This window comes from Cygnus olor, chromosome Z (genome assembly GCF_009769625.2).
Source record: "Cygnus olor isolate bCygOlo1 chromosome Z, bCygOlo1.pri.v2, whole genome shotgun sequence".
Classification (NCBI taxonomy): domain Eukaryota; kingdom Metazoa; phylum Chordata; class Aves; order Anseriformes; family Anatidae; genus Cygnus; species Cygnus olor.
Genome location: NC_049198.1, coordinates 66,248,083 through 66,271,211, shown reverse-complemented (window position 1 = coordinate 66,271,211; position 23,129 = coordinate 66,248,083). Strand labels below are relative to the sequence as shown.

General features: G+C 42.2%; 1 long non-coding RNA gene across 1 annotated transcript; it reads left to right on the top strand.

Annotated features, from left to right (window-relative positions):
* The first annotated feature begins 14,215 nt into the window (after positions 1-14,215).
* Positions 14,216-22,885, top strand: LOC121061641. Its single transcript, XR_005815194.1, has 2 exons — positions 14,216-14,379; positions 19,872-22,885. It is a non-coding gene; the product is annotated as an uncharacterized LOC121061641 (long non-coding RNA).
* The last annotated feature ends 244 nt before the right edge of the window (positions 22,886-23,129 follow it).

Here is a 23,129-nt window from a genome sequence, read left to right as displayed (position 1 = left end):
TGTTTCTAAACTGCACTGACAGCACAGACGTCACTTTCACACTATTAGGTAATCACCCTTGCCCATAATGTGTATGTAAATAGGCTTTTTCCATTCATTTGCCAGAAATATTGAAAATAACCAAGTACAACAATAAATTTAAAAAAAAAAAAAAAAAAGAAAGAAAGAAAGAAAGGAAGAAAACTTTCAAGATGACAATTTTTCTTCATATGTCCAAAAGAACTCAAAGCTAGTGAAATGCCTTTTTATATCCAACAAGCTCAGTGTTTGCTCTGCTCACAGAATGTGATCTGAACCAGTACTTTCAAGCTTCCAAAAGAATACTGTCACCATGGATCTACGTGATCATTTCACCACCTGGAGGTGGATTTCTAAACACTGACTGATCTGGAAAAGCAACAACCATGCACACTCACACTGAGAAAATATCTTCTCCAGTAGTTCTTACTTCAGCCCACTGCCTCATTACAATCACCAAAAATCTCAACACTTTAGAAATTAGTCCCCCAGTCTTTTCCAAGCACTGCTTTTCTTGTCTAGTTCTTGTTTTGACAACGTTCTGTGAATTCAGCCTAACTTAAATAGTTATTCCCACACACACATATTTTTAGCACATGGTAATTTACCAAAGAAAGTGGCCAGACACATTATCAAACCAAAATAAGAAGAACTGAACCATTTTAGATGTATGAACAAAGGAGAAAAAAAGCCTTCAAGACCGTCAGCAAGCTGCTTTATAGGTAGAGAGAGCTAAACTTTTTTTCATTATTCACAGTCATTCCTGTCTTTTACCAGAATAGTGATCACCTGTATCTTGTTTCTACTCACTAGTTTGATGTAAATCAGCATAAGTTCATGGAAGCAAATGGAATAATGTATATAGTCTGGGAAATCACTAACTTCTCTCTGAACTGCACGGAGACTTTTGGTTCTAAAAGTTAATGACACAGACTGTACTCCTTATGTTGTACTCATACCAGAAAGGTTTTATAAATAAGAAAAGAATGAGTTAGAGGGACTTTAGGACAATATTAAGTCAATAAAAAGGAGGCTCTGCATTGACATTAGTGGCACTTGTCACAAACAATAAAAGAGTGAAAGGAAGAAAACACTGCATTTGATTATAGCAAATGGCAGGAAATTGTTATGGCAGTAGTGCTTTCATCTGGGAAACCTAATCTCACCTTGTACCCACTCAACAAAAGTGCAGGGTCAAAGTGTGCAACTTGACCCTCAGAATGAGTCTTCATTCATATTTGGCATACAGCTGTTGAGGAGATGCATTAAAATCAGAGACAAAGGACAAAGACAGGCACACAGATGAGTTTTTGGAAACAAGGTCACATCCAGGGCTGCTCAGGACAAGGTCAGACTTTGTCTGGTGTTGTCTGTGCAGAACACATCTGCATTGTTGCCGTTGCAAGATTCATTCATAGGTCCCAGAGGAAGAGTAGTCTGAATATTTTTGATCTCATCTTGGCTCAGGGCATACGTGGAGACAAAGTTCAATCTCACTTGGCATTAGTTGATTTCCCAATAGAAATGAAGTCAGAATCTGTCCCACGGACACTTACTAAAGTTAATCTATCTCAGCAAACATCAGATTTTATTTATAGTTGTGGAAATGTCTGGATAATTCTCCAGCACGCTTTCTGAGTCAAACGTTCATAAGAGTGTTTTTGTTGTAGTGGTTGCACTATTTTGTTTAACTTCTCCGACTGAACTGCAGCAGCCAGTGAGGAAGAGGAGAATTTCCCATTAGCCAGATGCTGGCTTAAGAAGTGATCAAAGTCTTAGATTGCTATAGACATCCTACATAATCTGGCTGTAACTTCATTCTGCATTAGAGATGCAGACAATAGAAGAACCCCTTCTCCCTGGAGCTTAAGCATGATATAGGATGTGAGGAAGAAAAACAGTTACTTCATATTATGCCTAATATGAAGGGAGTTGTAAATAAGAGGCAGGTGAAGGAAGTGGCTGAGATTAGCATTACAAAGAAAAATAGGGCTCCATGCAATGAGGTCCCATGACCTGCCTCCTTGGAAAATTTAGAGTGTTATTGACAAAATTATTTAAACTCTAGAGTCTTTGTTTGGGAATTTTCACTTGTTTGGAAGGTCTTGGGAGGACGGAGGGAGAAAAGGGAGAATTGATAACTGCCAACCACAGAGTTTGTTCATTACGAGGTGGCACACCCTACATTGCTTGTGAGTAGCACTGCTGGGCTATGGAAAGACAGACTCTCCATGCACATCTGGATGAGGAGGGCAGTTCTGGGACAGACTCTCCATGCAGATCTGGAGCCACCAGGCTGAACCAATTGAATGAGGAGACTCTATGGCAGAATGTGATGCTGTACTGATAGCAGGCATCTGTGTGAGGAGTAGGGGGTTAAACCAGAAACTGTAATGGGATGATGGTTCAGCCATCTATGCCTTCTAACAGAATATATATTTCCTTTCAAGATCTATTATGCTTTTCATGTCTGAAAGGTTTTGGCAGCTACACTCCATTCCCACAAGCCTGCAGTTCCCACTCAGACAAAATTTCCCATTCAATAAAGGTGAAGGACATGTAATATTTGACCCAGAGAAAACAAGCGAAGATAAACTTCCACCTGTTCAGAGGTAAGCATTTCCACATTTTTGCAAGAATGTTATTGAGGTGCAAAGCAGCTAAAAGTCATCACTTTGTCACTAGAAAACTATCTTTGCTGTGCTGTGAAGGAGATGGAAGCAGTGCACTAATTATCAGCCATCTGTGGTGGGAGCTGGGGACTCTCACAGTCTCTCTCCCTTCCTGCTTTTATATGTAGACAGATTCAGATTGAAATCCCTTGAGCATCAACCAGGGGATAAAAGCACATGAAGATAGTCCCTGTTGTGAGCTGATATGCATCCCATGAGTGAACATCAAAAAAAAAAGGATCAGCTAATCATCGGTTTTCTTTTGAATATTAAGAACTGCAGTAGAGAAAAGCTTTCCTGGTTGATCCTGTGATGTCTCTACTGAGCTAACAGTACAGGCCAGCCATGGGTCCTGTACCCAGCCCTTACACAGCACATCTGCAGGAGCCAAGGAGGCTGGCACAGGGTTGCAGACCCTCTGACACCACCAGCCACCACTGTGCTACAGCCAGGCTGTGCATGCAGATGTCTGCAAGCCTTGTATACTCGGATGGGCAGAGATGGGTCATGCTGTTCAGACAGCCCTTGTCACCAAAGCAGAGGCTGTCCTTCCTGGTAGGAGCACAAGGAACTCAGAAGAACACAGGTTAGGTGAATTTCTCTAGCAAGAGGAGCACCCCTTTGCCATATGTTGCTTGACCTGGGACTTAATCTCTACAGTTTTACACGATACAAAAACTTTCCTGGACTCATAAGTCACATTCAGCATTACTGCATGATCAGACAGAAAAATTGTCCCCTGGATTATGTCAGACTCTTAGGTTACATAATGATATTTCAGTACCTGTAGCCTTTGGAAAAGCTACCCTCACCTATGAACTCTCTTCTCACCATGTCCCTTTGCTTTTAGGAAAAAAAATATGCTTTTTGACATTGTTGCCAAGGCAGTTCAAAAATATTGGGACAATGCAACAAAGGCTGTAATGCACTCAGCAACTTCCTGGCTTTAACAGCTTAAATAAACTGAAAAGAATTTATTCTACAAGATACATTAGGAATTACATGGATTGTTTCAATAAAATACTTCCAAACTAAAACTCATTACATATAAGACTTCCAAAAAAGGTTTAAGAATTTCTAGAAAATAGAAGATGCAGTGAAAAAGAATAATCATGGGGAAAAGTGGGAATAAGACAGCAGATAACATTAACTTTCTAAATTTATTTCTCCAGGAAAAAAATAAAAAAGTGAAAAATAAGAAACCTCAAAAATTTATCAGAGAAATCATATAACTCTTTTTTCCCATCAACAAACTAGTTATTTGGAGCTTTGGTGAGATCAGGTTACTTTCAAGATCATGTGGAACAGCCTTTCCAACACAGCTTTATCAGGTATAGGGAACATCAGGCCGCACTCTCCACCTGATCCTCTGTCAGCAGCAATTCTCACAGGACTAAAAAAAAAAAATACACAAACTCACACTCCTTTCTGCTTCATCTGCTTCTGCTCTGATGCTGGGTTCCAATGGATGGAAAAAGTGAAAATTTTACCTGTAAAACAGGTAAGAATAGGTCCACTCTGTTTCTGAGAGGCAGGTGGGATATCAGGCCCCAAGGCACCACATTTCAGCATTGCACTTCTGACCAAAAGCAAGGAATTTTGGTAAGTGTAAACAAAATAAGCAAGCACTCTGCATTGCTACAACCTGAAAAATAGCCTCTCTGGAAGTTGTGAGGGATGAAGAGAGATAGAGATCTTCTCTAAATTTTTTCCTAACCTGATTCACTCCTCAGTGGTATAAATAGTCTTGGGATGTGCAATTGCTATCTCTTAAATAGATCTTGCTGTGGATATAATAGGAAACTTTAACTTGCTTCTAAAAACATAATTACAAGTGAGAATGCATTGAGCAGCCTGATATTACAAAGTAATAATGCCATTCCCTGTCCCTACCTTAGTGCTATAAATCAGGGTTAATGACATGAAAATCAGTAGAAATCCAGTGACATAAAACAAATCAGAAGAGTACCAGGATCACTGCAGCTTGAGAGTATTGACATTGCTGAGTGCTTTACTTTGACACTGTGTATTTTTCATGTTTGTTTTCCTCTTGACTTTCATTGTTCCAGAATGAAATTGTTTCTCGTAAGGAGAGGAATGAGTGGAAAGTTGCAAGCTGTTCCATTTCACGCTTGTCTTAGGCACACCATCCTACCCAGGCCTGCCTAGAGTCCCAGGGAGACAAGTCTGCAATTTACTGTGAGGAGATGGCTCATGCTGAGACTGTGCCCTGCTGTAAAACCCTGGGTCTGTGCCAGATGGTTCCACCTCTCAATGTAAGACAACTCATTGCTGGGGAAAAAAGAAAATAAAATAATTATAAGAAAATAAAGAGTAATATAAGAGAAAACATAAGAGAAAATAAACATAAGAGAAAATAAAGAGTAAATATATCAAAACCTTTTACATATCAAAAACTTTTACATGAAGTTCATCCCTCCATGTAGCCCAAACACTGGCTCTTGACTTTCTTCTACTCCCGTTTCTTGCAAGTGCCTCTCTTGTGCTCCCTTACCGAGCTTTCACCATCTATACCACTTTCCAAAGAACAATTCTGTCCAACAAAAGAGAGGGGTAAGGACTGCATCAGCCCTTCCTGTGGAAGACTTAATGATAATTTAAACTAATGCTGTAACATGGGAGAGATGAGTCCCAAACCTTTCACTGCCACTGAGAGTGTTTTAAAGAGGTCAGTTCACCCACCTCGTGTCTCTCTCCTTTCTGCCTGTAAGAAAAGAATTAAGATGTGTCCCTAGTCTCATGAGATACTGGTATTTAAAGTGATTTCTGAAACTCATGCCCTTTTTCAGATATTCAAGGCTGGAAACCAGTGTACAGAGGTATTGAAAAAATATTAGATGCTCTGCCAGATGGAAAAGAATGTAATATTGTAAATAAAAGAAAAAAAAATTAAAAAACAATCTGTTTGGCTGAGCCAAACCTGGCTGTTTGTCTAGATATTTACCACTGGAGACAGTGGTGGTAGTGCCCTAGTTTCATTATGTAATAAGGACAGCAGTATGCAGGTGAATCTGTAGGGTTCTCCATAAAATCCTTGAAAGGATGTTGGAGAGAAGTTTCAATAACTCAGATAGTTTAAAGTTTGGGCTTACCTTCCTGTACCACACTGGAGAAAATCCAGGTGGAAGATAAGATCTATTCATGAAATTACCACTTTGTTCCACAAATACGTATTCAAAAGTGCAAGAATGGACGATATTTTATCATGTGAAGCAAATGCTGCAAGAGTGTATTTGGACACAAAGTCACCTTAAATTTTTGATAGGGAAAAGTCACCCTTTTGAACCTCTGCAAGAAATGTTTTTAGACATGAAAGTTTGGACTAAAATGTCTGTCTGTCAGCCTGTTTTCCACATGGCAAGCATTTCTCTAAGTCTTCCCCGGGAGAGGCCAATGCAAAGGTGCCATGGCCATGGTGAATGCAATGCTGTCCTCTTCTGTTTGGGCTGTGCAACCTGAATCCGTGCTGTTCCTCAGCCTTTCACCAGGGCCAGTGTTACTGAAATGCCACAGATGTCCCCGAGCCAGCCTGCAGACCGCATGGGAGGCACACAAGGACCAGGCTGGGCATGGCTGCTTCCAGGGGGAACAAGGCCTCGGCCACTCCAGACACAGAGCACGGCAGCAGCACACCAATATAACCAAACACTAACATGCAGCAATGTACCAGTACACCTGGGGAGGAGAGAAACCTTGCTCCTGTGAGGCTCCTTGTGGTCTCCTCCCCAAGACCTGCTCTTGTCGGATCTAACCGGAGTCACCCTCCACCAGGAGGTACGATTGTAATTGAGTTCTCAAGGAGAAAAGCTATAAAAATCTAATGGGGGAGCTGGAGGAAAGGCGAGGTGACAGCACTGTTAGCACAGCTTAATTGCAGGGAATTTTGCCCTCCGGCCCTCACATGCCTTTCCGCATCGCTGTCATTCTGGTGTCTGTCACTCTCGAGAGCAGAAGCAAAGCTTTAGATGCATGTATATTTATGTACGTATAACTTTATGTATACGTGTGGGTGGGTGTGTTTGGATGTATAAAATTATTATTATTAAAAATGCAACCGCATCGCTAAGTCTGAGAGGTTCAGCATATCTAATTCCTCTTCAGAGCAAACACACAGAGGCACAGAGCAATGAACATCCCCTGCTGTTAGCTGTTTTTGAAAAGATCCCCACTTTGCTTTTCAGACAGCTCTTCCTCACAGCGGTATTGCCCTGTAATTTCAAGTCATAAAACTAATACTGAGAGCAAGCTACAGTAAATACAGCTGCAGCGCTTCCCCTCGCTCCCCGCCGCTCCCCTCCCTGCCTTCCTGGAGTGCACCCAAGCACGCTGCATCTGCCACAGGCCTTCCTGACACAGCTGCGGGTTGCTGTCCTCGGGCAGGGGCCAGGAGGGTGCAGAAGAGTGGGTGTATTGCCTGCTTTGCTGGTTTCCAGCTCACGTTAATTGCCTGGGTTTTGTGCCTTGCACCAATTAAGTGATGCGGTCACAGCCAGGGCCTTGGGAGGATCAGGACGCAGCAGGAAGATGGAGAGGGTGAGAGGAAAAAAAAAAAACTGTCAGAGTGGACGGTGGGGCTACATATATCTGGTGTGAAACCAGGAGAAGGCAATGCAAAAAGGAGAGGGTGAGCAGGACCCTCCAGGGTCTCCCTTTCAACAGCCAGCAGGGAAGAAGCAGCACAGCAGCTCTGCAGAGCGTGGGCCTTTTTTTTTCCCTCTGACTCAGGCTGCTAATTCAGCATTGGAAAAGTATTGTGGTCCTGAAGCACAATCTCCTCTGGAAGGGGCAAAACGTGCCCCAAGAGATCAGCCCAGGGCAGCCTCTTAGATATCTCCCTACGATCACCTTATACCACAGACATGGTCTCTTCCTGGTCTCTTTCAATGGTCAGATCAGTTCAAAGGATGAGAACAAACCTCTGTGGCTTGATCAAGGTAAGCTAGAGACTGCAGTGAAATGAAGAGGCAAGTTTACTGCAGGTCTTTCAGCCTGCTATGAGTCAGCATCACTGTGGATCTCCACAGGGAGAAGGGCTTTTGTGGCTTTTGTGTCTGTATTTCCCACAAACCACAGACACAGATGTGAAGGCCATGGTCCAGGTACCAGCTTCATACTAAACAGGTGCCTGATTTCTATGTTATCTATGAACGCAAAAGTCTTGTTGAAAAGTACTGGTGCATAATGTGAAAATAATGCAGGCTCAAGGAACAGGAATCACATCTAAAGAGAAGCAATTGAACTGGACAGGTAGATATATAAGGAGAGGATGTGATTCTACATATACCAAAAAATCAAAAGAAGAGTAAAATTGCAAAGTCCACTTTTTAAATGCAACAAACTGATTTTCTCAAGTCCTTACAAAAAAAAAAAAAAAAAAAAAAAAAAGTAGCAACAATCAGTGCAGCACTGTAATACGTAACACAGAGATGGAGGCCTTGAAGGCCCAGCTAAAGACACAGGCATCATGATGACACCAGTCCAACTCTGAGCAGGAGGCTAAGCTATAGTCCCTTCCCACCATGATTTCTATTATTTTAAGAAAAAGACCACAGCCTTCTCCCCGAAAAGTGCTGGCCGAGCATACTAAAATTCCATGGATTTCAGAGTATTCAGACCTTTTGATATCAGACAGGAAATTCAGGGTTTATTTAGCATAACCCACTCAAACTATGTCAGACAGCAAAGCTGCTCTCCTCCTCCAACTATGTTAACTAAAAATCCATGAAAACCAACCATCTTAACTTGTTATGCCAATAGTCTTCAATAGCTAAAAAAGTGACTCAATCTGGCAGCCTTAAATGGATACTTCCAGGGACCTGATCTATTCAGTAGAAAGCAAAGGAACACCTTTAGAAATGGACAATTATTTCTGCAATCAAGAGCTGTCAGTAATAGATTGAGCACTCTCTAACAGCATAATTTAATTTCACAGTCCGTTAACTTTCCCCCTTCCTAGCTTGCCATTGTGCTGGCATTACATTGTAATCTTTAATCCAGTGTGGGAATATTTCAACCTTTAAATTTTAGGTTTCATATTATTTCTTACCTGATACCTTATGTTCTCTGTGTTTAAATAAAATGAAACAGAAAAAAATACATATATAAGATTAATCTATCCTTTTGATTGACAGTCAGGAAATAGCTCAAGACTGAACACAGGGAGAAATCATCTAGTATCAAAGTCTGTATGTTTCCCAAAAGGATTGTAATTAAGTTGCCGTACACAGAACCGTAAGAAGATATGAATTGTCAAAATGCCTCTCGCTAGCATCCTAAACCCTGTAAGAACCAAAGAATGCTGCTTCAGAGGAAAAGAAACCTTACATTACAACACAATACATGGTTATATGTGCTATCGCAAGGAACAAGCTAGTTCTCCACTTAACCAGTGGTCACTGCATGCTTCCATAAAACAAGAACAGTATAACAAGTAAATGCAAACAGACAGGAAAAAAGCACTTACAAAAAAAAAATACATCTTGTTTTTGGCACCCCTTTTCTCAGATATTATCCCCCAGACAAGCTGGCCTCACATAGCTGATGAGGCTGCATCAGGGCACACCCGTGCACCTCAGCCATGAGTCTATTTTGCTTTTCTCAGTCACAGGGAGGTGGTGTCCCTCCAAAGCTGGCTGCAGACTGGAGCTGCAGGTCCTTCATAGACTGGATGTGAAGAAATAGCCCCTGCACAACTTTTACTTGGAGTCAACAAACAATTCTGCCTGTTTTTGTTACTCTCCATAGAGTCATAGAATCGTGCAACCATTTAAGTTGGAAAAGGCTCTTAAGACCATCAAGTCCAACCATCAACTTAAAACTACCAAGTCCACCACTAAACCATGCCCATGTCCACATCTACATGATGGTACCTCTCTTTGATTTCTGCTAAGGAGTTCAACTATTTCTTTTTTCAGAAGGTCAACGAGAGGGACCAAAAATGGGGCTGCACCCAAAGCAGCAGGGCCCCATTCACAGAACATCGCTGCTGCAGCGTTCCCTAGCCTCAGTTTAAAGCTGCTCAGCAGCTTATTAATTTCTGACTGATGCTGCAAATTGAGCAGACATCTCCATTGAGCTTCCACAATGCAGACCATAGTTTATTTTTTCCCTAGGAGGTGACAACTAATTCAGAAGCCATTGATGTATATAAGGAGATTAATTTGTTCCATCCAATTTGTATTCCCTTGCAGCCATCAACAATGAATGTAATTTACTGTCATGTTGCCCAACTGTCTCGAGCTACCTGCAGTAGTCTTTTCATCAGCAGGCTTGGCCACTTTGCTATTCAAACTCCTTCCCATTCAGTAATCGTGTGAACCACTGTGAATTTAGGAAGAGAATTCCTCTCCAGGTAAATTAGACAAGAGCCCCAGGTAGCAGCCTCAATGTGAAATAGGGCATAGGAGAGAAATTGTTATGTGGGTTGCATATGGCGTTCTTACATATTTATGCACGTAAAATAAACTGTAAATTGCCTTCTTCCCCATCATCCCACAACACATTTTTAAGGTGCAATGCTGTTATCATTTTCTTACTGTTGGGTGAGCAGGCAGATTAAGGACTCCAACGCCTGAACGTGCCTCTGCTATTCCATGGTAATCACAAGTCGAGTGTTTGCTTTAAGTGTGTGGAAACCAGGAGGCCTTTTAGTTTCAACTAGCCCTCAGTGGAGAAAAATCAATCTTGTTCGAATTGACTCACATTCACAGACAGGAAATTACTGTGGACAAGCAAATGTCCCATAACTTGGTAATGAGCTTTGTGACCTGCCCAGGGTCAAACAAGAAGCCAGCAATGGATCTCACAGGATGACTCAGACCTACATTAATTCTCTAAGTATCCTTCTGCTCGTGAAGGGAGTCTATGAAGTAGATGACATGAAGTACTCCAGGTGCCTTTTGCAGTTGATGTATTGTGTTTATGTTCTACCTTTCAGCTCTGCCCTGTCCTTAAGGATGTCATCTGCACTAATGCAACCCACACAGAGCCACTGCTCAAGACCATACTGGTACCACCATCAGTGTTACAGCGGCTGGCACTTTCCGAAGACATGCAGACCATGACAGACCAGAGAGTTAAAATTAGACCTAAGCAAACAGTTAATAAGGAACATTTGAAAGCTGCAGAAGTCTGCTATGACTTAAGTAATGTATTGCAATTTTGTCAGGAAACATACCAACCTGCCAATTTCATTTCAGAAAGCCAGTGAACTTCATAATCCTCTTAATTCTGACTTCCCTCTGCTTCTGCCCAACTTCCTTTCAGTTTTTAACACATTGCAGCCTGAGCCGTTGTGCTGGGAAACAGAATAAATCAGGCAAAATATGTCACTTGTGACTGACTCCAACAAGCTCCCTAGAGGAGCTTAGAGAGGTCCCCACAAGGAGTTTGCACTCCCACCAGGAACAGGACTGTGAGTAGGAGAAAGGGCAAGGGGCAGGAGGGATGCTGTTGTTGTGAGGTTTATTTACTGATATGGGCTGGATAAAGAAAAAGAAAACAGGAATTGAGATTCCAAACCATTTTAGGCCAGAAGCATCCCAGCACTTAAAGAGAGAATTTTATATTCATGAAAGGTATTGATTAATTCATGTGCAGGAGATGAATGTCCAAATGCCTGTAGCCACAGATGAAAGCTACAAGGCCATGCTGTATTTACTGCAGGCCTTGCCATCGTGTCTCAGCCCTGACCTACAAGTGTTACATCTAGGTTTAAGAAGGTCACTCTGTACCAGTAAGTCTTTATTTGCAATGTCTGCTTCAAGGTGTAACCCTCTGAAACAGGAGACAGAGCAGCAGTCAAGGTGGCACCAAGCATTCTGTCTTAAATCAACAATGTGAGCTGACAGAAGAGCTGTCCAGGATCTTGCCATGGTTTTCTGCCTAGAGGAAAAAGGCGTGGTTGACCACTACTTTTTGCTTACTGGCCTGCGTCTTTTGTGTTCCTATGCAATATTTTTTAAGGTGAGAGACTCCGATATTGAGACTTTATTAAACTACTTGGAGGGATCAGAAAGAGGATAATGATGACTAGGTGCAAAATCAGGTTCTTAAATTTTCAGGGGCTGAAAGAAGACCTGCTATGATCTTGCCTGTGCAGGAACGGGGCCATATGTGACTGTACAGTGAAGCTCATCATAAAGTGTATCAAAGCTTCGTCTGCTTTCAAAGTGTCTTCCATCCTAATAGGCATAAAGAAAAACAAGAAGGAAAAAAAAAAAAAAAAAAGAAGAAAAAAAAAACATTTCCCCAAGTGCAGTGCTGTTTGTGTGAAACTCAGCACCAGGCTTGCAGATGACATTCACAAAGCAATGGAGAAGGAGGATTTCATGCTCTGTGGGATCTCTGGCTTTTATAAACAGTATTGGCTTTGATTTACCCAGAGAAACCACACATCAATTCTCTCAGGCCATCAGCAAGTTATCTAGTAATAGGGAAGAGACAGAAAAACAATTCTCCAACTCTTAAAAGGAACAAAGTCACTGTAGGAAGGAGGTCAGAGTGATGAGGAATAGAGTGAGAGGCACAACCAGGTATGCTGCTGTTGCACACCACCATGCCTTCAGGTATTAGCAGCACAGCCAGGCTTCCTAAACAACCTCACACTTGGCAAAGTACACACAGTAATCATAGAAAGGTAAGTCACCGGGGCCAAATGAAATTCACCACAGAGAATAAAAACAGACGGAAATAGAAACCTGCAGATTGATCATCCCAGAGAACTCATTTAATTCCAAGGAGGTCTCTGGAGTTTTCTCACATTAATATTCCAAAGTCATTAGTTCGAGGCTTCTAGCTTTGTAAAATGATGAATACCTGCAGGCAAGAAGGAAGAAGGCACTGCAGTGACGGACGGCATATACCTCTAAAGTATATGCTTTTAACTCCTTTTAAGGAGCAGAGAGCAAAGTTTGAAGAGACAGCAAACTGTTGATAAAGCAGTGAAGGGTTAAATGTGCAGATTTGTCCTCTTACTCAAGAATGCCACATATGGGCTCCTTTTCTTCTTGTATGCAAGACAGTTTCCCAGCCCGACAACCATGAGCCTATCAGTTTCACCATGATTTTCTCACTCTTGTTGAAGATATGCTACACAGTAATGGTATAACCCCCTTCACACACCCTGCCCTGAAATATTTTATGCAGTATAAAAGAAGGAGGTACAATATCATTACCAGAGGAAATGACATAATACATTCCCCACAAATCATTTCAAAACCAATTGCCGCAGTTGTGAACCTGTCTTAATTTTGTGGATTAATCTTAATCTTGTAATACAAATGCCATCCTGCAGCCTGTAACAAAGACTATCAGCACTTACGTGACCTGAACAGTACATTTAGCATTGCAAACTACAATATATAATTAACTGGCTATGTGCACACGCAGTAGACCGATGTCTGCCAAATTACATAGTGTGGTTAGGCCTTTAGTGCGTTAAGTACAAATATAATAGGTAAAAATGATCAACACCCCGTTTTGGCATGAAATTGATTTTCAAGGTATGCTATTTTCATATATAAAGTTGCATTCATGTATTACAATGAAGTGTCTCACCTCAACAGCTACACAGCATGAGATTGATTTATTTTGTAACTGGAAAGGACAAACTTGGAATCAACAAACACGATTCTGCCCCTTCAGAAAGACTGCATGTCACCACTCCTGCCGATACAATGAGGTTTCTCCTCATATCCGCCCAGTTACTGACACACACTCCCAGGCGGGAAAGGCGCAGGTGAGAACACATCAATGAAAGAGCAGGAGTGTGTTGGGTTTTTTTTTCTGTTTTGTTTTGTTTTGTTTTGTTTTGTTTTCAAACAAGCTGGATAAAAAGCAAGGTCCTAGCTTTCTGCATAGCAGAAGCTGCTGTCAGAATGACGTGACTTCCCTAAGAGGTTCCCAGCCACCCCTGGAAGAGCTGATAGTCACATCCAGGTGTGCTGCTCCTGGCACAGCTGTCCCAGGTAAGGCAGTTTCTCCCCAGCTGCTCAGCACTTCTACACACCGAGGGCTACTGCCCCTCAGAGCTGCACGCAGGATCATCCCCTGCCTCGGTTCAGCCAGGTCTGGGCATGAGCAGAAAGACTTAGGAGCAGTGCTCTTCCAAACCAGACTCACCAGCCTGGCTGTGAATCATACTGGGATGGCAAACTGGGATGACAAATAGGTAAGCAGGCAGGCTCGCTGGGTCTCAGACTCCACAGTGTGCTTTGGGATGGCTGGCACCCACCTCCAAGGGTGATGTGAATGAGAATTGTCCTGAGAATGGTTCCTGGTACCTCAGGGAGCAACCAAGGCCAGTGCTCAAGGTGCAGATCCTGACGTATCACATGCCTGAATGTAAAATTTAAGCTGAGATTCACCTCTGTCTGACACTTTGCCCAAAAAAAGGGAGTGAGGCAGATAAATTCTGGTGGTTTTGTGGATTTCCACACACACATACCACCAAAGACGAGTGATTAAGCAGTTTGAGACTTAGACCTCCCTGTTTCTGCTCCTTTCTGCCTCCCTTCCTCACAGGAGCCCAGGTCTGAGCAGGCATATGTTCAACTACTTGTGGAAAGCACTCTGCAGTCTCCAGGGTGCCCTTACAAGTGAGCAGGCAAAAGTGCTTGCAACTGCAGTGCCATCCATGAGTTTGTTTGCTGCAGCCTGAAAATACAAGGTAATTTTTTTCACATTTTCTTTTTTTTTTTTTATTAAGTAATTTGATGTATTTTTCTCTTTTTCACTTTCCTCAATAGCATATCAGTATGAATTGTCAGCAGACTTATGGGGAGATGGGAAGGGAAGGCACAACGGATGGTGTCCATAGAGTACCACCTGCCATTTGTGTGGGCTTATCACACAGGACATCAGGCCTTCACACAGAATTGGGGTGCCCGACCTTCACAGCCCAGTCCCAGCTACAACTAGTGTCCCCTGTGCACAGCCGAGGAGATGCAGCAGCTCAGGGTGACAGTTCCAGCTGCAGGGACGTGCCAGCTAGGCTGGTAGCTAATTCACTGTGTGCCACCCAACCGTTCCTCCATTTCATCTCTCCTTCTAATCATTTCCTCAGTGCCTGTTCATATGCCGGAGTACAGCAGCGAACTATCTATTTGCCTTCTAGATGTCCTCACACACCCTGCTGAGGCTGCAAGGGCTCAATTGGGTTACTTATGAGTCAGGGAGATTAAATCCTGTTTTCCAGTCTTTTGTACAGCTAGAATGAATGGAGAGATTTTGCCTACGATGTTCTGCGCTGTAACTGTGAAATTTCAGAGAGTGTAGCAGTTTCTTAAGATCTAGGGATGGATTTTTTTCTTATTGTTTTCAAAATAAAATTCTTGTTGGTGCCTCAGAGAACCTTCCTGTATGTATCAATGACATCAGTAAGAAAGTATTAACTTTCTGTGCAGGAGCAATTCTTCACTGAATTAGTTGCTGGGAGGAAAATCATTGCAGTGGGATGCAGGGAAAATTTCACAGATGCCAGGACTGGTTCTGTGCCCAGTGAAACACTCCATAGCTTCTCTGAAGTGAATGCAGTCAGCAACCTGAGATTCCTACAGAGCTAATTACACTAGCATGGAAAGGAAAGAAAGAAGTTTCTATGTTTTTAAACCAATGAAGTTGCTGTTTGAAAGGTAGTATTCAACACAGAAACGTAACTGTCAGTGCCTGACAGTGGCAATGCTGAAATGTGCCAATGAGTTTTAATAAAATTCAAAGAAAAGAATAAAACCTCAAAAATCCGGGTTGTGATGTCTGTTAGCATGTGTGCATAAGCCCAGCTCTCTAGGTCTCCTTTTTCTACTTCTGTCCTTTTATGTTCCAAAAGAAATGACTGTTTTTTCTTTATTATTTTGTTTGGGATTTTTTGTTGTTTTTTTTTTTTTTTTTTTTTTTTTTTCGAATGTGTGCTTTGCAACCCATTAGTAGGGCCTTCCCTAGGGACTCCATACAATATGGATTTTAGTGCATGTTTTAATATAATCAAGGGTAAGGGTACCTTTGCTTTACAACTCCCCTGGGTTCCCTATGACAAATTTCCAGTAGCATATAAGGAGATGGTCAATTCTTTATAACTGGCCCTGGCATTACCATCATTTATGTGACACAGCAGACACGATCCCTCCTGCTGCTTACTCATAACACTTTTGTCTTGTTCTCAGTTGCTTTAACCCCAATTTGCTCTTATGGAAACAGCAGTTGTCCCACTATCTGCAGAGTAAAAAGAAGCCTCCGTTGGTCACAAACAGCTCTGTGACATTTCTAGTCTGGGTGATGTGGGAAAAGCTGAGAATTTACCAATATTGATCTAGAGTGTGGTGGCCATCTCCCATGGTAATTAGTTGCAGCCTGGCCCCCTTCATCTGTTGAGAGCTCCCAGGATGCGCATGAGATTAACCATGATGTGGCTCATGTTTTGGGGCTCTCACCACATACTCTTCCCAAGAGCTCTCCCCACCTGGAAAAAGTTATCATTTCATGTGGGACATGCCTTTCCCATCGCTGCCAGAAAACTGCCCTCTACTTTATATCTACATGAAAAACTCTCACCATGCTGCACTAGCATAAAAGCAGCTGTCTGGTGCTCAGTGGCCACTTCCACTTCTCCCAACTTTCTTCCCAATGTTTCCAGCTGATTTCTGATCTCAGAACAGTAAAAATTCTTTCAACACAAAATAACAGAGCCATCAAATAAGGTGGGTGGGAAAGGAACTCCGGAGGGTGTCTGCTCTAGCCCTCTCTCAAAGCAGGGTCAACTTTGGAGACACATCCAGGGGAGAGGAAGGAAGAAAGAGAGGAGAGAGTTAAAAAAAAAAATAAAATAAAATAAAAATAAAAATAAAGCCTTGAAGAAAAAAAGTGCAAGGAGAGATATACGCAACGAACACCGGGAGAAAGCTCACCTCATATTCCTAGACAGACCTCTAGGAAACAAAAAGCTTACAAGAAGGCAAAAACAATCTCAGCTAACACTAAACTTTTTATTGGCTCATATCTTCTGACAGCAACCTGTAACCTCTGGCCTCGCAGCCATGCGGGCAGAATCCTCCTGGTTCCCACCTCAGATGCTCTCATTCTCAAATACAAGTCTGCAGTAGCACTTCTGTTAATAATGGGCAGCTTCTGGAAACAGCTCCTGTCTTTCCCTGCTGTCCCACTGCTGTTGTCTCCCTCTGGCATGGTGTAGCTTCATGGCTGCCTCTGGCGTGCCATTTAATGCACCACCTTTCAAAGGCAGCCACGGAGCTCAAGATTTCTGTTTGTACTCCAGATTCATCAGACAAAGCAGAGCAGAATGGGGAAGCTAAGTGCTTAAAGCAAAGAGACACAGATAGGCAGGTGCATCCTTTAGGGCTGGGTGCCTTCCACACACAGTGCCAAAGCAAGGCCCCCTCAGGGCTTGAACCCATCCTCTACAGACCTATGAATGGTTTGATGAGTAGAGGTCCTGACTAAACCTGATACTCTGCAGATTTCCATCTGGCTCTTGGGCCTTCAGATGAAATCTCTGCTTCAGACTTTTTGTGCATTTACATACTTCTTTCGTACAGTTTTCCCCATAAGGACAGAGTTTTCCTGTGCCCTTTCTCAGTGGAGCATGCGCTGCTGGCCTATTCCCCTTCATTTGGCAGGAATTTATTTTCTTCGGTACACCAGTAGGTGTCTATGAACTTAGTTTAAAATTTTGCAAAACTACTGGAGGACGACAGATGAAAGAATGTACAAACACACGGACAAAGAGCTCATTATAATTGTTTGCATGAGATGAAAGACAAACTCTTTAAACTGACTGTATTTTGTATAGGAATCAATTCAATAATTTAATATGTAATAATTCAATATACGTAATAATATATGTAATAATTCAATATATATGTAATATATTCAAATATGTAATAATTCAATTCAAAAATGTAGTATCCAGGAAGTGACTAACTAAAAAAAAGGCCTAAGAGTAACCTACTGCAATACTATGACTATTCAAAATGAATGAATTTTCCTTAGTGTATTACTGGTGCTACTGTTTTCTTGAAGTGTTACAGAGGAGGGTGCCCTCACCCTCAGCATAGTTTATACCTAATCAGGTAGAAATTCAATACGATAAGGAGGTCTTCTAGGTTCAGCATGAACTCATTAGGGCCAGATAGGACCACTAAATTACATGTACATTTTTTGATAAATTTTTTGATTAATGATGTTCATGATGATTAATAATGATCTTTCTGCAGACCCACCGTGTCTGTAGAAATGTATTGCAAGTATGCTAATGATTTTTTCAATGTGTATGTTTTTTAAAAGTGAAACCAAGTGGTTGTTGTCTGCACATAGAAGCATTTGGCACTTGCTAAGACAAATAAATTGGTTTCCTTTTCTCCAGGACTACTAAGAAGTATTTAACTTAATGAAAATACAATCTGCAAAAACCCAAGACTCTGGCATATTTGTTCAACCTCATTTTCCCAGTCTTACTTTTAAAAGGGCCTTCTAAATAAAACCAAAGTAAGAAAGTGAAGTTTACAGATTCAGATATCCAAAAGTATTCTCCTTTTAGAGGCTAATTTCTATATCCTTTTGGTAGAAAACATTAGAAACTGTGAGATAACAGGAATGCCAGGAAGTCTGGGGATTAAGTTGTTTTCCTTCCCCCTCTTGCATGAATAAATATTAGTCATCCAGTTACATTCCTTTCAGTGTGTTGCACTTTCAGTTGTTAATAACAAGATACCAATTAAAATACAAAGTCAATGGGAGACAACAATCGCCCCGTGACTACGACTGTGAGGGGGAGCAGGATCACCCAGTTTAATCTGGGTTTGGAGCTTTGATAGAGCTAAATGTTGGGCAAGATGAGATGGCACAGGAGATAATTAAAAAACATTAGAAGGAGGGCTTCACATTTTTGCATTTTGCAAGAAGCTTTAATGACTCCCAGGGTGTTAGGATGTACATGTATCTTGTAGAGAGAATACAAACCTGGTGTTAGAGCGAAATAACTGTTTGATTAGACTGGGTAGGCGGGCTGAAGATGCAGAAAGGGGATTAATATTCATTTTGCATTGTCTGAATAGCCTAAGGGAAGCATAATTTAATTAGGTCTATGTATATTTTTAAGAGATGCCATGTTCATAGCTAAAGAGGAAAACGTCTGTGCTCTCAGGCAGCTAAGGAAAAAGAATGCTGACCTTCCATGCGCTTTCACCAAAATATATAAATAAAAAGGGGCATATAGCTGATTTCCTAAAGGCAGTTGAGATCAGTCTGAATGAATTTTATGTTGAACAGCAGTTACAAATGCAAAATAATAAGAAGATAACGACCTGGTGTTAAAAAACATGCGGACAATGTGCACAGGAAAATTGATTACACTGGCTCTAATGCATTGAAGTGATACTGAGAAGTTGGACATCGAAATTTCAACAAACTGCTTCAGAATTTATTTGTATGCATCTATACGAAGGTAATTATCTTTAAATTGGCACTGAGGCCCTGTTACAGGAGTAGCTGATGGCCATGTAGTTTTCTTCTCATCCCAGTGGGGCACCTTGATGGGTTTAGCAGAGAATAATGCTGAGCATACAGAAGAATGCTAATAAGAAAACAGCCTTGTGAAAGAGAGAAAGGTGTGAAGGTTCAGGGTTCAAAATTCATGAAGACGTGTCCCTGTGGATACAGCTTTGAAAACGGAATTGTGCCTCCTGATAGGATAACATGAATGCCTCCCAGACCAGCTCAGGTGAGCCAGGCCAGCAGAGACCTGGAGTCCTGCAAAGGACTTGGCTCATCTTGACTAAAAGAAGCAGCTCTGGAACAGAGATATCGTTCCGTGAAAAAGTGGTGAAAACCTGGGGAAAAGTACCTAATTACCTGAGAGGAAAACATGGAAGGATGCTTATGGAAGGAGAATAGGAGGATGTCTAGGAAAAAAAAAAAAAAAAATGATTGTTTAAAAGCATACACATTCATTTATGTATGGATACATGCTGAAAATTAGAAAGAAGAGGAGAGGAAAGAAACAGTGATAATTATGTATTTTTGCACAGTAGATGAACATGAGAAAGAAGACAGATGTTTGTATGTCTGCTCAATATATTTTGTCATGAATATTTTTCAGGGCATAAATTGCTGCAAAGAATGTCTAGTTCTGCTTTGTTTGTTTTGTAGGACACAAACTACTGAATTGGAAACTAGGAAAAGGCCTCTTTATGGATTTCTTGGAGAACATACTGAATAATTGCAACTACGAATGGACAAAGAATTCAGCTTGTTTTGTATGACTTTCCAAAGTCAATTATCTACTGATTACTGTCCCATAGACATGTACACTGACACAAACACTTTCTGTCACAAGAAAGGGATGTTTGAGGATGCTGTGAAGTGGTTTTCTTCTGGAGAAAAGAAAGGGAAGACAGTGGAAGATGAGAAGGCCCAGATTTGTCTGGAGAATGAAAACATGCTTACATTTCTAAGCTTTAAAACATAAGACTCAAATGGCATGTTGTTATATAAGACGAATACACATCTTTTTCTCCCAGAGCAGCTCCATAACTCATCTCTTATTAACTACCTTCACCAACAAACCTCCGATCTGCACACCACTCACTTTACTCCCAGAGTCCCTTCTTCAGGCTCCTCCATCATGACACCTGCAGTGTCTCTTGGGCTCATTCAGCCTGCCATCATCATCCAAAAGCCACCTTCTGGATCAACCTCTACCTCCCACTGGATTGCCTACCCCTGAAACTGTTTCCTTCCCAGCCTGTATATTGCATAGACGTGGGGATGCCGCAGTGCTGCATCTTGAGGCATGCCTGACCTACTGCATTTGTGCACAACCACAAATTCCTGGCTGGAACAGGAAAAATATGAATCTTCCATTATAATATATATATTAAAATCTCAGAAACTAAGGCTGGCATTTTGCAACTTCTGGGAGGCACTGTGGAGGATGTTTATCCTAATCCTATTTATAGGGAGCCTGATGCATGGTTATTAAGTGCTGGCCTCAACAATGTGCATTGAAAAATCCCACCAAGCACCACTGCTCCAAAACATCTCATGTTAGTTGGTTAGAAAGCAAGCAGAAATCCCAAATCCCTTAAAGTACACTTTTACAGATGACCCTTCCCTTATTTTTGTCAGCCTTTGTTGCATTCCTCCAGCAGTGGAGGGAGACCTGTTTTATGGGTAGATGGATCTTGATAGGATTAACACAAAGCAGATGCAGTCTGTCAGAAAGAACCCATGACATTTCCATGCCCTAGCAGCAATTTGAATTACAGATTCACACAAAGCAGCCTGTTGTCTCTGATTTAGATTTTTATTTGCATTGAAGAGGCTACTTCTCAAGAATGAACTATGCATATAAAAATAGAAAGCAAAGGGGGGAAAAATAGGGGGCTGATCAAGATGCAAGTGAATATATAGAACTGTCAATTCCACACCATTCTGCCTTAACGCTTGTTTGCCTAGGCACATCAGGCTTTTGCAGCACATCAGCATACCGTAATAATCAGCTCACTAAACCGCTCCAGCTGTGTGCGAGGTGCATTTGCTTCCCTCGGGCTGTGTCCTGCCCCTCAGCCTGCCCTGAGACCTCCTGGAAATGGGCAGCGCAGGGCTCAGCAGGTGTAGCATGCTGACTGCAGACAGCAGTTAAGCCTGGCATTTGTTTCACAAGGATAAACGTTGTCATTCCCACTTCTCTCATGATTTGGGAAGGGATTTTGTTATTTTCTAATATCTGTGAAATCCTCTCTCCCTTAAGGGAGAGTGGGAGATCAGCAGGAGAACCAGACCAGATTTTTTGGCTCTCTTTCTGCAGCCTCTTTCTCCCTGCAGGCAGCAAAAGAAATGGCTAAGAGCCCTCCACGTGGGCAGAGCAGAAGCTGTCATTTTGATTTCTCCTGGATGCTCAACTCAAAATGCTCAGCAAAACAGAGAATTTCCCTGCAGCTAATCCCTCCCATCACTCCCCACCATTGATTAAAGGCTTCCAACATCCTCCCCAGTGGGGTGGGTTTCTGGCCAAGGGAGAGATTGGTCACAGCTTCATGAATACCAGGGGAATGAGGCAGGGACCCCAAAGATCTGGTGGGGATCTGTGCAGGGTGTCAGAGGACCAGAAACTCCAGCAGGGATGCTAAATCCTGCTGCACCCACTGCTCTCCAGGCCCTCCACATTCAGAAGTGGGCACCAGGAGAGTACCATAAGGAGACACAGACAAGCAGATGAGACTTTACTATTGCTTCTCCCTCCACTCTCACCCCAGTTGCTTTGCACAGTTGGTTACACGTGAAAAGCTCATGAGCCAACAGCAATGAACTGAGCCAGCAAGGCAAGCCATAGGACCACAATAACCCAAGATCCCGCAGTCCCACTGTGCTCAACACGTAGAGGATCAGCCTCACATTGGGTTTATGGCTCACTCCCACTCCAGCCAGCTGCCAAGGATGATGTCTTTCACAGTTGTTCATTGTCTAACTCACGGCTGCACAGCGGGGCCTCCTTTGACAGATACACCCAATCCTCACCACAGACAGGTATTAACTTTATTAAAGAAGGCAGTTACAAGAGGAGAACAAACCTTGCAGCCTGTCGGATACACTCCACACGGGAAGAGTTACGTCCCACATGCACAGTACTTTCACCTTCCTCCACAGAACAAGCTCTGGTATAAAGTATCAAGATATTTGTGCTCAGATTTCCCTCGAGACAATGGGTTTCCAAATAAATTGGATGCTGCATTACATCTCTTTTCCATTGGGGAGAAGGGGGAGACAATAAATTTAGAAACAAACCAAGAGTGAGACAGAGCACAAAAGAAAATGAAATCAGAAGGAGAGCAGGGAAGGCTCATAATAAAAGCATATCCCTTTGAAGCCACCGTCACATACATGCTTTTCCCTCTAGCTGCAGCCATTTTGCAGAGCTTTATTAAAATAGCATCTCTACAGAGGAATTACTTAAAAGAGAGAAGTAATAGATTTTTCAGAACCAATGAAAACAAGCCCCCTAGAAACAGGAGCTATTTTCTTTCCCAGACAGGAGTTCTTTAATTCCTTTCTCATCTTCATTCATCACAGGGATGGGATGGATCAAACCACAGCAGAGGTCTGTGATGGTGCTGCCAACTGTCTTGAGAATGCACTGGCCAGTCAATAAACTAGTTAAAACAGCCAAAGCTACTGCCTCAATTGCCTTGCAACGCCGAACCAGGAAGCAACAAATATCCCTTCTGAAGTGGGTAACAGGGCCCCACTGAAAAAGCGTGTTAGTGACAATTTTGTGTTGTTGGATTTGGGCAGCATTTCAGCAACTTAACAAGAGGAGGAGTGGGAGGTGGTGCGGTCTCCGTGGGCAGCCTGCTGTCTGTGGGAATAAAGCAGAGCAGATGCAACCCTTGTATGGTATGCAGCCGA